Raw genomic sequence first — 13,495 nt, 5'->3', positions numbered from 1 at the left:
TATCACACAGCTGCCTCTGGAACAAACCTGTCAGCTCTTGTTGGGAGAACTGGGTTCATTTCATTACTCGATTATTGTGACAATCCGTCCAGTTAAATGGAAGCTGGTTGCTACTCAGTGCTGAAGTGAGTTCAGCATTGTTTTTTTCTCCCCCACAAATGTGCTTCCAACCCTTTCAAAGCATTATTTGACAAGGACATATGCACTGCAGTAACTTCATCATTGCTTTCAATTGAACTGGCAGAAGAAACAATCATCTCCTGAAAGGGCTTCAGTACAAGGGCAGATGTAAATGTCTGAGTCTAAGGAGCCCAAGAGATCTTATTTTATAGTCTAAGCAGACTGTAATAGTAGGAGTAATAATAATAAAAACACTTAATAGTGTAATGCAGCGTTGGTAGCTGGAGAGTTAGACAGTAGCCTGCAACTTAAAAGCTTTTGAGCTTGAGAAGCAGCTTTGGTTAAAACCAAATGCCTACTGAATATTTCAAATAGGAAGTATTTCCATGGCATTTCTTGGGTTCATTTTCAGAAAGTATTTACTTGTGTGCAACAGCAGCAAAACCTGTGCAGTGTCATAGCATTTTCTAACCCAGCAAGATATTAATTACACTCTTGAACCTCGTAATGTGACATTGATGCTATTGTGATGGGGATAGTTCCTTCAACAAACATGATTGACTACTTATTTCCTTTTTCCTGGATACCATTAGTTTGTACTTGGATAACAAAAATCAATGCTGATCTTCAGCAGCATTACAGTATTCTATTGTATTAATCTCAGCCAACGTAGTCTTCATTTTATTATTGCCTGCATTCTTTAACTGAGTTCATTTTCCATCACACCACCAGCCCCCACCAAATTTCTAATGGTGGGTGTTATCACTTGAATTGCAGCTCTCCTATTTCGCTGTTTGTTTTGTTGTCAGGGAAGAAAAAAAAAAAACAACCAAGCCTTAAAACAACTGAGTACCAGTAGCACTGATGATTTCTGTTTTATTTATGTCTTGCACTGGGCCACGGTGAATGATGAAATATGTCTGGGACACAGCTGTGGGCAACACTCTCAGGTGTTACAGTTGGAAAGGTGCCAGAGTTGCATTGTGACCGATTTTTTACCATTAGCCTTCTGGAAGGAGGGATTCAAAGTCTCACCTTATTCCCTTCTTCACCTGTGTCACCTTTACAGTAAATTAATGTGAGATCTTTACCAGAGATGGAGCTGTGGATCCCACAGCTTCCCCTGGGACTGGAGCTGTGAGGAGTCAGGAGCGCCCTTGGAGATAACGGAGTGCTGGGCTCGGAGCTGGAGCCCCTGGTGGGGTTGTGCTGATGCCGTCCTGGAGCTCAGCAGGAAACACTGAGCTTGATCCCGAGGATAATGCAAAAAGCAGCAGTTGTTCCCTGCTCAGCTGTGTGGGGACTCATGTCTGAGGCTGTAATTAGAAGATATACCTGCTAATGAATTGGTGTAATCCCCTGCTGTGTGCAGAGTCTGCTGGGGGATCTCTTCTCCTGCCTTTGCAGAGGCAGGTGACCTTGCTAAATACTTAGCAGTAAAAATGTGTTTTCCCTTGCCTGTTTCACAGCCTTTCTTCTGGCTCTGCCAGTGGAGCTCTTCTTTATTAACTGAAAATATTTACCCAAGTTTATTTTTAGGGAAAGAGGGAAGTTGGAAGAATATACGTGAACATGTTCCATATGTGTCATACACATCTACGTGAATACACACACATATGGAATTCTGATTTCTTAATGGCCACACTAGCAGTAAAAATAAAAGAAATTTAATATTTAAGCAAGGAATTATGTTTTCAATTATTTTTCAGTCACCAGCCACTTTAAATATTTAATCTTTTCTACGCCCAACTAATTTATTCAATTGCAGTCAGGTAGATTGTAATTAATTTTTGATGAGACAAACTAATACTAATTTGAATATCTACTACACTGTAATATTTGCTTGCAGATGTGTTGTTTAGCTTGTAGATACCTCTTTTTTGCCCTTGCTGAAGTTGCAGATGCTCACCAATGTTGCCACAAGGCCCAAGCTGCACCTTAAGCTCTATGATGCACAAATACAAGGATGAGTGGGCTGGGTCACAGAAGGGTCCAGGCAGCTCCTGTCCTCACCCCGCCAGGGATCAATAATTGATGTCTGAAGACAAGGATTGAGAACAGGGCAAAGGTACAGCAAGGCTTCCTGAGAGAGGGAGAGTCTCCCAGACCTCATTGATTTGTGGCCTGGAAACATCCCAAGATAAAAATGGTGTCTTCAAATTTAATATTTGATCTTATTTGTTACGTCTAAAGTATATAGTTATTCTGTATAATTCATGCTTTCCATCAGCAAAGGACTGAGACTCCTCCAAGGGAAATACTCTCTTTTTACTGGAAAAATGTCTTGTCTGCCTTTTCTGATTAATGAGAACATCCATATGCCGGCTTTTGTGAGTGGAAGACGGATCTGATACCGCTTAACTATGTTAACTGAATGTAAAATTCAGAAGTGGTGGGATAATGAAAGTAATTTGCAGTTTGTTGGCGTGTTCCCTCTGATCAAACACGAGTGGGGGAGCACAGCAACTTAGAAACAACACAACAAAATTGTGGGATTTCTAGGACATGCGGCATTTTTGCAAGTTTACACTTGGTTTTGTTTCAGATAGGAACAGTGCCAGCTCCTATAGCAGCTGCAGGCTGAAATGGATGATTTTTGTGTCAGAGATCACATGGATTTGGGTTGGAAGGGGTCTTAAAGACCATCCAGTCCCACCCCCTGCCATGGGCAGGAACAGCTTCTGCTATCCCAGGTTTCTTCAAGCCCTGTCCAACCTGGCCTTGGGCACTTCCAGGGATGGGGCAGCCACAGCTCCTCTGGGCACCCTGTTCTCACTCTGCAGCCGTGGGATGCTCCTGAGGCTCTGGGCTTGGCAAGAACTGCCCAAAGCCATGCAGGTCCAGGAAGCATCCTGGCAGGTCTGTGATGGGCTTTCCAGGGTCCTTGAGTGTGAGAGGGAAACCAGCTGGACACTGGTCAAGTTAGGAGTGACTTACTGAATATGAAGGGGTTTTTCTGCAAAATCGTGCAGGTTTGGCCAACACAAATGGCATACATTCTTCTTTAAATTTTTTTTTTCCTTTTTTTTTTCCCCCCCCTTTTAAGGTTCTGAGCCAACACAAATTATAGCTTGTGTGGATTTCCGTGCATTTATCTTTTGTAGCCTTTTACTTTACTCTGTTGCTGCCTAGAATGGTCCCTGGCCTGGCTCCCTCCCTCTGTATTCTGCGATGCACATCAGCAGAGTGTGGAGCCTTCAGACTGGAGCATCTACACTTCACTGCTCGCTGGAAACCTGGCCACTAATTTAATTTTGTTGAGCTGCCCCATCTCTGTTGTATTGTGAGAGATGGGAATAGTGCACGCTCACTGCATTTTGTCACGACTAAAATGGTTTCTGCCTCCATGTCCACACCTCCTGTTACTTCTCCTCCTTCACATTGCTGCACATTCATTGGCAAACTGTACTAGACAGGAACTTCACACCCACACCTTTCCCAGCCTGAGCCCAGGTCCCTGCACTCAGGTTGCAGTGATGATCTGGTCCTGTTGCTGTTACTTCCACTACTCAACTCAGCTGATGCTGTGGTTAATGCACAAAAATGTAGCCCTGATTTTCTTTAGTGACTATTCTGTGTTACAATTTACGAGTAGAAATGAAAAAGTAATTGTAGCTGTGGTCTCCAGAGATAAAATCCCTTAAAAGCAGTAGAATTAGGTCTTACTGCTGCCTGCAGATCAAACTACTGCAGCATCAGCCATTCCTATGCCCATAAGTCACTCAGCAGCTATTTCATTTGGCAGTCTGATTTTTCATGGTTGCCTGGAAGAGGACAGGACCTGTGAAGGTCCCCTTTTGTCCTTCATGTCTGAGTTCAAGAGAGGCTGAAAATGTGTACAAGAGTTACTGGGTTGAGGTCTGCCATCCCAGCTCCTGTTATGGGTGTCTCACAAGGTGTTGTGGAGCCTTTAGGGGTGTATGTAACATATGAGGTCCAGTAAAGTAATAAGTGCTAAATAAAGTGAATATATTTGATTGTTCTGATCTGTGTGACTATGTGTGCTGTGTGGACTTCCAGCAAAAAAAGAAAAAACCCCATTATGTGCATTTTTGTGTGTGTCTTTGTATATATATAAAAGGCACTATGATGCTAACTTCCAGTGTACACAGTTTCATGTGCTGGCTACTGAAATCTTCCTACTTGCAAGCCCAAAACCTAATGGGTTTTCCAGATAGGTGTAACCTGTTCATGGGTGCAGGGTTTCTTGTGAAGATGTAATGGGATTTCGTGGTACTTAGAGCTGCCACAGACTTTCTCCTCTGAGGGAAACCTCTTCTATGTCTCTGGGGTTTTTTCCCTTTGCTTTTTTTTTTTGCATTTCTAGGCAGAGTTAGAGTATCTTTGTGGCTGCTGAGTTAATCTTAGAGAAGCATCTCTGTGTGTGGTTTAAGGACATAAGCCATGGATATATATGACATAGGGAGCTCAGATCCTGCTCTTTCCTCAGTCCTCACCTGTTTTGTGCTGCTGTGCCCAGTTTTGCTTTACAGGCTGTGTTATCTGGGAGGGGGAGGCTGATTCTTTAGGTGTTTCCCATATGCCAGGGATCAGGGATGAGCATTTGAACTCCTTGGTTCTGCTCTGAGGTTTCTGGTTGCTGGCAGTGCTGCTGCTTGTGGTCACCTCCATCGCTGTCTCTCACCTGGTGTCTGCAGTGAGGCCCCACGTCCCTGCTCAGTGCCAGGGTCTGACCTCTTGAAAACTCTGAGCACATCTAGCAGTGATAGTGAGCTGGAAAACGTGGTGATGCCGAGCCCCCTGCTCCTAGAAAACCCCAGGACATTTACTGGTCTCTGACAGTTGCGTTGGAGGCAGAACTTAGGGAATTGCTGCATGTTGGGCTGGCAGTCACGACTTCCCATCTGATGTGAGCTCCTAAGCTTTGAATTTCTTGAGTAAGAGCCATTTTAAGGTGCAGAATATTAAGACTGAGGTGATGTCTCTGCTTTTAATATGAAAGTCCTGTTATTCTTCAGAAATGCTATAATGAATTAAAATATTCCCAATGGAGAAGTTCATTACTTACTTTTGTATTACGATATTGGACTGGAATAAAAAGCAGCCAGGCTGTCATTCATTTCCTGGTCTAGGGACACTATAAAAGTACTGTAAAGCAAGAATAGCTTCGCACCACAGTTCTTGAATTCAATGATTGCCCTCTGAAGGTGCCACACATGATGGATTGTCACAGACTCCCTGTCCTGCCTTGACATTTCATTCCTATCCAGTGTTGTCTTGTGTTCTGCTCTGAATCTGCCAAACGACTGACCCTAGAATTTAATGCCACACCTTCTTCTCTTTTTCTGAGCAGCATCTTCTGCAGCTGAGGCTCTGAAATACTGGAGGACCCTGCATTTTCCTCAGGGACGTGGGCAAGGGAGAGCTGGAGCCTCTGGGGGACTCGGAAAGGAATTGTGGTTGGTGGTCGCCTGAGGAACTTACCTTCACCCCAATGTTGCTCTGAAACGAGTCGTGTCCAACAGTCAGGTTTGGTAAGGTATGTATTTTTTCCCCTGCTCTTGTATTTTTGCTGTTTTTTGAATGTCTACATAGGGGGAAAACAGAACATTAGCAGCCTTTGAGTTTATTGCTGTATTCATGCCATGCTCATACTGTGTCTGTAAATAAGCTTTGCTCTCCCTGAATTTAGAAGGCATTCATCAGGAGTGAAGTGTTTTTATTGTCTTGGGCTTGAGGGGGTGTCTGTTTATGTGAAGTTCTTTATTGAACAGAATGCTCGCTGATGGTTGTGTGTTGCTCCTGGTGATGGATACTTGGTGATAAGAATCCATGTTTTGAAAATCCCACTTGTTGTGTGGGACTAATGACTGCAGTTCTGAGGGTCAGAGATGGGAAAAAAAGGGGAAATTAAGTAGCCCATTTGTAATTCAGCCCTGTGCTTTCCTTTGTGCTTTGTATATTCTCAGTGTTTGCAAAGGATGGAAATACCACTACCAATTTCCTGCATAATCAATTCCCCCTTTGTTGTGTAGCACTTAAAATTTTTGCCTGTGTGGAGATTCTCATACCCACACAAACATCTGTGCTGGAACTGTAGCAAGGCAGTATGAAACCATTTTCTACCAAGAAACTGAAGGCCAGGATGTATTGTTGATGAAGATTGTGCTAGATGAGATTTTAGGGTAATACAGTCTCTGATTCTATGGCTTCTTTTACCTAGGTCACGTTATTTCTGTGGAGGCAAAGTTTTCTGATTTAAAAAAAAAAAAAAAAAAAGCCAACACATTTAAAGCAATGGTTCCCAGATCTCAGTAGAATGGTATGAGATGATATTATCCTTTTTCATTTAACACATGGGTATTGACTTCCTTTATATGACTGAACCAGCACTATAAGCTTGTTGAGAAAAGTACAGCAGCAATATAACAGCTGCACTTGGTGTTAGTGGAGGAGCAGGGAAAAGAACTCAAGACTTTCTTAAAAGCCTCTAAATAAACCGTGATGTATCCAGGTGAGTGTGCATTAGTTCTCCTGCTTTTGATCTGGTTGCACTTGTCATGTTACCTCTGGAAACTGTAGGCTCAAAACTCCAGCAGAGCTCTGCAAGTGTCTGGCAATTGCAGGGAAAAGTTGGTTGGAATAGCTTAAATTGGGTGCTTAACTTTTAAATGTTGAGGGTCAAGAAAGGTCTGTTCCAACCACAGCATGTGCTGTTAATTTGTACAGGAATTTCAAGAAAACAACACGGTTGCCAGGGCGAGGTTCCCGTCATTACAGCTCTGCTTGTCTGCCTGCTCCGGTGGCGCCTGGTTTCTGGAAGAAGAGCTTGTTAAACATTGCTCCTGCCTTTATTATCCTCTTCACTTCTGTTTATTTCCAAGCTACTGCTCTTGTGATTATAGCACTTAAAAGGGAAGGTTGTAGGAGAGGTATTTCATAATCAAGAGAGCTTCTTGACTCTCGCAGAGAAAAATCTGGCACTGTTAAAATGTAGAAATCACAGCAGTTTTGTTTATTCCTTGTTTGGGTTTGAGTTCTGAGTTGAAACATGTAAATCTTCCTTGCAGTGAGGGTATGAGTTTTGCTGGGTACTCAGGGGGCCCCAGGACGTGTGAGGATCTGCTCCAGAGATGTTGGTTGTTGGTGTGACCATGGTGCTGCTCCTGCCTTGGACAGGGGGGTGGTAAATGAGCTCCTCTGTCATTCCTGAGTCAGTCCAACTCTCACTCTAAGATCTATACAATTGATTTGTGTGAAATCATTATTTAAGAATTAAACTCTAGGATGGACTTTTGCATTTTACTTTGTGGCCGTCAGATCTAAAACTTGGTTCTCATTTAAATCTCATGCTTATGGAAACTTCATCTTTAAGAAGAGCATTGCAGGTTGAGAAGGTTGTGCTAAAATACAAAGATTTGGCCAAACTGTTTTTGCTCACTTAAGTAGCTGAGGCCTTTCTTTATCGATTGTCTTCCTCTCATGGACTTGTGATTTTCAGAGTGCTTGACTGCTATCAGCTTCATCTGTTCCCACAACACCCTTGTAAGACAGAAGTGCTACTTGTCCCCATTTTGTAAATGATGAATAAGAAACAGAGTCATTCCTAAGTCACTTTTAAGTGGCAAACATCTGTCCCTGATTTTCAGGCAGTCTAAGTTCACAGGCTGCATGCAGTGCCCACAGCTGGAGGCAAACAGGATAGCCCTGGCTGAGCACAAGATTTGGATGTGGATCCTTCTGAGGTCGCTGCTCCCACCTAGTCCAGTTTCTTCCACGTGTCCTGCTCTCCCAGGTAGAGAGGGTTTTAATTAAGTGATTACAGTAACGCTAAATGACATCAGGACTCAACATTCCCTCCCTATCTCTACTGAAAACTGAAACATCTGTTCAAATGATGTGAGCTGAATTCATTCATCTTTGCAGCAGTGTTTGCTCACGTGAGACGAGCAGATTCCCTTTCAGCAACATTTATGAAGTTGTGCTGATGGTAATCTTCTTGGATGAGGAATTAGTTTAAATGGATCTGCAGATAACATACAGAGTAATATTTTTTTTCTGAAATTGCTCATTTTTAGATTAGTAGAATCCAGTTAGTAAAATGCTCTCTTTGGCTGAAAAGGCACATTTAATAAATATGTAAGAGAAATTTTTAAGTAGCCATTAAACGTAGTTAATAAATTTTATCTTGCAAATAGAATAGGAAAAAAACCTGTTCATGTAATGTGTTTTATGGCTCTCGCAGCAATTAATTGTCTTCATTACATGAACATAAATCCTCAGTGTAATTCACCTTTTTCAGATTAATTGCTGTGGAAATTTTCCCTTTGCTTTGTTTAGACTAGTAATATTATTTCTCTTTCTAAAAGTTGAATCTCAACATCACATTTTTTACCTTTCCCAGATGTTCTGTAAATCAGTTCCAGTTAAAAGAAGTCTGTTTTTTGGTGTTTCAGCTGTGATGCTCTGATCAGGTGAAGCAGAGACTTCAAGCCCTGCTTGACCTACAGCAGAGCAGTGGGCAGGTCTCCTTCTCTCATTCATTATACTATGTGGTCTGATAAAAACTTACTATTTTTTTCTTCAGATTTTTTTTTGTTTCTTATATTTCATTTATTAAATCAATAAAACCGCTCTGATTTTTAAATGCCTGTGGGCTTGGCTGTCACAGTAAGACCCTAGTGCAACTTTTCAGTGTCTTTGCTGAGGGGTGCAGGTGGTGTCTGAAAATTTGTCAGTAAAATTGTCCTCCAACATTATTGAGGAAAAACTTTGGTTGGAGCATCACAGGATTTCTTAAATTCCCAAAATTAAATTAAAAGCTTTATTTTGATTAAAGCCTTTTTTCCCCTGGGCTGAATTTTGCACACCAAACAGGACAAGAGGACAGCATGCAGGATTGTGTTTTACATAGGGTTTTTTTATCAGTGAGCAGGCTGAGCTTGTTTGCATGAGTAACATTTATGCAAATGTTTTCTAGTGTTTCTCTGGACTGTTTTGCCAGGGTGAGGAAATAAAACTATTATATTTGCATGTTTTTGTTGCAAGATCAGCAGACTGGCTGTTAAGGTATGGATTCCCCTGATGACACCACTTCTGCAGCCCCATTCACTCAGCTTCTCCTGACAGGGCTTTTATTGAATCCATCAACCTGACACATATCAAAACACAATTTCTGATAACAAATATCTTGTTGTAAAATGAATTAAAAAGCTGATAGCAGCAGCAGAACTGTGTTGAATTTCTGAAAGAAAATAAGAAACTCCAAAACTAACATGAGATTCTGAAGATACCAATCACAGAACAGTAATATAATAGTCCTTTACCTGTGCTCCTGAAGTACTGAGAAGTCTGTGGGTTTGTCTGAAGTCATACAAATGGCCTTGCTCCTGGGCTGGCAGCCTGAGGCTCTGCCTTCTGCCCTCTGATGTTTGCTGTGGTGCTTCAGAGAGTGATGAAGTTGGGGTTTGTTTTCTTCTGGAGACCTTTCCCCTGCGAAGACCAGCAACCTCCTTGTAATAACTTTGCACTTCAGTCACACAGAGATTTGGAGACTGGGGAGTGGGAAATGCTGGCTCTGCGTGGGGCACATGTTCTTTCTGTCAAAAGAGAAAGCAGTTTGGAGCCCCTTGTCCTCTGCAGAGCTGCTGCTTGGCAGCCCATGGGCCAGGTCTTAGGCAGAGTCCAGCCAGGGTGGAAGAGGGCCTCTGTTTCTTTGGGCTGCAGATGTTTTGAAATTAGCAGGCTCAAAACCTTTGTCTGAGAACATATTTTCTCTGTCTCTTTGCAACCCTCTCCTATCTGTCTTGCTCTCTTCATCCTGCTTTTCTATCCCCTTTGGTTTTGCATCCCTCAGAGGACAAGCAGCTTCTGGCAGGGCTGCCTTTGCACTGGTACTGCTCTCACTCTCCCCAGGCTCACTTACCACTGATTTTTGGCTAGCATGCACTGTAAAATACTAGCTAATAATAATCATGCCTTTTGCTCTGTGGCAGGCCTGCTTTTGGATAAGTATCCACTGACAGTTTGCAGCCTAGCAGAGAGGAAGAGGAGGGCAGCCAACAGTTGATGTGGAAAATTAATTATGAACTGCCATCCTCCTGCCATGTAGTTAAGACAGTTCTGCATTCCAAGCTTTACATCCAGCTGCGCATTTCCTTCCTCAAATAGTGGGAATGCTGCCAGAACAAAGCTTAATGGAGAATGTCTCATATGGGACTGATCACTCAGGATGCTCTGGAGCCTTTATTGCTCTGCTTTCAGCTGTGACACTGCCCAAGGAGTGACTTTTTACCTTTTGTTGGATGAATGTTTAGCTTAATTGTGCATCCAAGTTGATAAAGATGGGGGGGGGGGGGGGGGGGGGGGAAGTCACCCATGTCCCCTGTGCAGTCAGAGAGCAAAATTTTTGTGTTTCAGTGTAGTGGTGACTACACTGTTCAGGTTCAGATGAGCTGCAGCTTATTATATTTTCATCCTTCAGGATGGCATATTTACTTCATAATGATCCTCAAAAACTGGCCTCTTACATGGAGTGGGGAGAGTTTGACAGGCACCAGGCAGCCCTGGGAATGTAATTACCTGTAGGAGCAGTTCTGTCCCTGGACAACCTCTGTGGAAGGATCACAGAGGCAATTGCTGGAATCCCCAGCACCCCGTGTAGTTCAGGAGCTGTTCTGGTCTCATAAAGGAACACTGGGTCCTACTACCTTGAGCTGAGCACTGCCCAATCTAAGTGCCAAGGATGCCATTCCTTAGGGACACCTTTAGGATGCATGAAAGAGTCTGAAAGAGGTAGGGTTTTGGAAAGCCCTGACAAATTTCTAAGTGGCTGTTTGGGGCTGAGCTAAAGAAATGAGCATTTGGTGTAACTTTCCTCGATGAAACCTCTGTTTAGTCCAGTGGGTAGTTGAGGGTGTGAAAACAGCCTTGCAAAGCCACAAGTAACAGGTGTGAGGTGTTATGGAGAGACTTTTATCTATAACAGTGTCTCTTCAGACCAGAAGAACCCTTTTGGCTGCTCAAGTTTTCAGTTAAGGTACCAGAAGTCTCCACTTTGTACATTTTTATTATCAAATTCATTGTCACAGCTGCTGACTGATTTAATGGTTAACTGAGGGGTGATCTCTAAGAAATACCTAGGATTTTGTAAAGGGCCAAATTGCTGCCTGGTAGAAGTCACTGACTCAAGTCATGATGATGTGGCTTCTGTTTTTCTCTTCCTGAGCTCTATCTCCTGATTGACACAAATTCTACTTTCTTTCTAGTGCTGTCATGCTGATTTTTTGCAGCCAGGGGACCGTATTTGGAAGCACAAACCCGTTGCACAGGTTTAGATGTGCTGCAAATAATTATGAATATCTAATGAAGGGAAGCTAAAACATACTGAAAATGTTTGGAAATAAGAGGGAATGTGTGCAGCCAAGCGTTAGCTGTGAATGGAGAGTTCTTGTTGGCATTGCTTAATGGGAACTTTCCAGCTTGTAGTTCCTGTGGTGAATATGTAGATAATGGCAAAACCAAAAAGGCAGAGTTGCTGGAGGTAAATGGAAGGAACCTTTCACCTAGAGGTGAAAAGGGACAGTGAAGTGAGCAGCGTTTCTCTTGATGGGTTGACACCCCCTCAGTCTTTGCTTTCCAGTTACTGGGAAGGGGCCAGCAGAGACCCTGCTGCACTGGCCTCCTCTAAACAGAGTTGTGTCTTACTCCTTCACAATGCCAAATACCATCTGTTTTTTACTCCTGACTCTCCAGGAAAAAACAGGGAGAAATTTTTTTACCTTTTTTTTCTTTTCTTTCTCTCTACTAGCTCCCTTTATGTCTCCCCAGACAAGCTTGCTGCTTTTGACATTAGAGGCCAGATGCCTTTTTGTCCACCTCAGGGAGTGGTTCCTGATCTTTGTGGAGATTCCCCTCTTCCTTTCTTCCCAGTGCTGTTGTGCTTTCCAGTCTCAATGCCGTGTGAGAAGGAACACTGCAGTTTTATCTTAGATGTTGTATAAAGACTTGGGCTTGGGGAACCATCAAATTGGTGTGCACTCAAGCTGTGCTGTGATGCCATCACCCACATGGATGGAGAAGCTGAAAATCAAAGCTTTCTGAATGAAAAGGCACCATGGGGGTTAGGACTGTGCCACTGCCCTGGCAGACCTCATGCCTCTGTTAGGTGCTGGAGGTTCTCAGCTTCTCTCCTTCTGCCCAGTCATACCCTGGTGGGTCTGCACCAGCATGCTGGGGTAGAAGAAACATAAATAAAATAAAGAGAATTCAGGACATTTTCTCCAAACCCCTTTGTGTTTTGTGTGTTAAATTGGGTGGGAGAGGTGGTGCTTGACTGGCACTGCAGGGCAACACCTCCCAAAGTGTCCTTGAGTTTATGACTGAAGTAGGGAGGTTTTAAGTCCTTCTCTGCACTGTTGTGCTGCCCTCGGGGGTGACACCAAAACCCAGAGGATCACTGGAATTTTCCCCTTGGAATGCTCTTAAAAGGGGGCAAAACAGTAACAAAAAAAAGTGTTTCTCCATAGGAAGGCTTGTTGGCTCAGGAACACGGGAGCAAGGGGGTGGGCAGCCCTCCACTCTGCTTGCTTTCTGTCTGGGAGGAATTTATAGTTATTAATGATTAATTCAAATGTTTCTTGTCATGAGTACAATCCGCACAGAGTGATAAATCTGTGGTGGGTTAGAGGTGGAGGTTGCTCAGTGCTGACAATTAGTTTGAGCCACAGGCTTTGCTTTCATTGGCATTTTCACAGCATTAACCTGGACCTTGTCAATTAAAATCCAGACACATTTTGATGAGGGACATCTTCTTCTAATGATAATTGTAATAATATCACTTTTCTTCATTTAAAACCTGTCAGGCAGGCCATGTTTCCTGGAAAATAACTGCCCAATTTTCACATTGCCTAAATAACTAAGGAAGTATCTTTCAGTTTTTTGAGCTGACATTTCATCACCAATAACTAAAAGCATGTGAGGCCAGAGCTGTTAATCTTCGAACACTTACCAACTTCAGTCAAGGTAATTTGACTTTATCTGCTAAAATAAGCAGGTTTATTAGCCTTCACTTTGGAGGCTAATAAACATTTGATAATTGCCTCAAGTCGTTGGTGGGGATTTAGCCTATTTAGGTCTTCTCTTTGACAGCACAGCTCCAGAGCATATCCTAGGCAGTGATCCATTTCTGCAGCTCACCTGTTCATTAGGTGGAGGAGGAAGCCTGGTGTAAAAGGCTGATAAGGAACTTGTCTGAGTTGCACAAGAAGTCTGCAGTAGAATAAACCCTGGAAATCCTCTGTCTGTTCTTGTATATTAACTGCAGTGGGTTTTTTATGTGTCTGTAAATACATTTAGAATCTCTTTCAGGCCACAAAAATGAGTATTTAATAGTTGCAGTGAGAGTGGTATATCA

At 42.9% G+C, this 13,495-nt stretch overlaps 1 protein-coding gene across 11 annotated transcripts in view; it reads left to right on the top strand.

The window, feature by feature from the left end:
* SGCD (sarcoglycan delta) overlaps positions 1-13,495 on the top strand; it is a 504,819-nt gene that overhangs the window by 294,631 nt on the left and 196,693 nt on the right. For all 11 annotated transcript variants that reach the window (XM_069028492.1, XM_069028495.1, XM_069028490.1 and 8 more), the window contains one exon: positions 5,435-5,620. The gene's annotated coding sequence lies outside the window, so the exon portion shown is untranslated. The remainder of the gene's footprint in view (positions 1-5,434; positions 5,621-13,495) is intronic.

The sequence above is a fragment of the Aphelocoma coerulescens genome, chromosome 13 (genome assembly GCF_041296385.1).
Source record: "Aphelocoma coerulescens isolate FSJ_1873_10779 chromosome 13, UR_Acoe_1.0, whole genome shotgun sequence".
Taxonomy (NCBI): domain Eukaryota; kingdom Metazoa; phylum Chordata; class Aves; order Passeriformes; family Corvidae; genus Aphelocoma; species Aphelocoma coerulescens.
The sequence above is the reverse complement of the archived record's forward strand: the minus strand, read 5'-3'. Positions and strand labels throughout refer to the sequence as shown.